General features: G+C 48.5%; 1 protein-coding gene across 1 annotated transcript in view; it reads right to left on the bottom strand.

Annotated features, from left to right (window-relative positions):
- The window catches only part of TATDN2 (TatD DNase domain containing 2), a 25,437-nt gene that overhangs the window by 2,707 nt on the left and 21,236 nt on the right, over positions 1–1,494 (bottom strand). The gene's annotated exons all lie outside the window — the stretch shown is intronic.

Below are 1,494 nucleotides of genomic sequence, written 5' to 3'. Positions count from 1 at the left end.
CGGGGGGTCAGTGCGCTCCCCACTCAGCCAGAAGCCGGGCTCACGGCTGGAGAGCAGAGTGACGGTGGCGGGAGCCTCTCCCACCTCTGCAGCAGCACTAAGGATGTCTGACTGACAGCTAAGGCCCACTCCCCACAGGGACATCCCCCAAAGGCTCCTGGACTAAAAGGGTGCAGACCAGGCTAAGGGACCACTCCCCCCAACCCCATGCCCCCGCCCCGTGCACAAATTTCGTGCACCAGGCCTCTAGTATAGTGTGTGTGTGTGTGTGTATAAAATCAATCTGTAAATTCAGGCCTTCCTCCAGCCACAACACCTTGTTGGACCATCCTAGCCTCCTTCAACCTACGACCAGTCATTAGAATTCCTTTACAGTCAGCCCAAAATGAAGCAATGAAAAACCAACAAACCAACCAGAAGGGCTGAGTGACTATGCGTCGTCTCTGATGTGTGCCACCAGTCAGAGGTCAGAGACTTCACTCTGCTTGGACCCTCAAACGGCAGCAGCTTAGAGGCCTGACAGGCCCACCCATTTCTACCATCTGTCAAGACCTGGTTTGGATTCTAGACTCCCTGCTTTTTTCAGTTAACTCATCTCACCCATCTTGATAGAACCAGCCCAGGCATTGCCTCCTGATCCCTTTAGAGCCAGGCTTAGCTAAAAGCCCCTGATCTGGCTCTCACAGTACCGTATGCCCACCTCAGACCCACACTCTCTACAGTAGAGAAGTAACCAGCTGACTCACCTGTCTCCCACAGCTAAACCAACAGCCAGGACAGGTACACAGTAAGAGATCAGGGAGTATGTCAAAGTGAACTTAAGAACCTCTAGATCAGGGGTGGGCAAACTTTTTGACTCGAGGGCCACAATGGGTTCTTAAACTGGACCAGAGGGCCGGAAAAGCATGGATGGAGTGTTTGTGTGAACTAATATAAATTCAAAGTAAACATCATTACATAAAAGGGTATGGTCTTTTTTTGTTTGTTTTATTCATTTCAAACGGGCCGGATCCGGCCCGCGGGCCGTAGTTTGCCCACGGCTGCTCTAGATACTATTCACATCCTGCACTTTAATGAGCTTTCAAATTCAAAACAGGAAAGAAATTTTCTTTTCAGGTGCCCTGGAATCTTCTGTGTGCTAAGTCACCGGACTCCACAGCAGTCTTTCCCGAAATCAACAGCCCCCATTTCTGAAAACTGAGACTCCATTCTCACCTGCCACCGGGACAGAGGTCACAAAAGCCCCTTTCTTGCTCACTGATGATTTAGGGTATTAGCTCAAACCATATGAAGTTGCAGTTTTGTAAGTAAAAAATGGTTAAATAACAGAAATTTCATATGGTTCAATCTAATATCTAATCTTTAGTAAAGATACTACATAAAAACATAATAGTATCTATGCTCTCCTACTGAGTTTTCGTTTTTCCAACTAACAGCCTAGACCAGTGGTCAGCAAACTGCGGCTCGCGAGCCACATGCGGCTCTTTGGCCCCT

Source organism: Myotis davidii, unplaced genomic scaffold, assembly GCF_000327345.1.
Source record: "Myotis davidii unplaced genomic scaffold, ASM32734v1 scaffold73, whole genome shotgun sequence".
NCBI classification, from domain to species: domain Eukaryota; kingdom Metazoa; phylum Chordata; class Mammalia; order Chiroptera; family Vespertilionidae; genus Myotis; species Myotis davidii.
The sequence above is the reverse complement of the archived record's forward strand: the minus strand, read 5'-3'. Positions and strand labels throughout refer to the sequence as shown.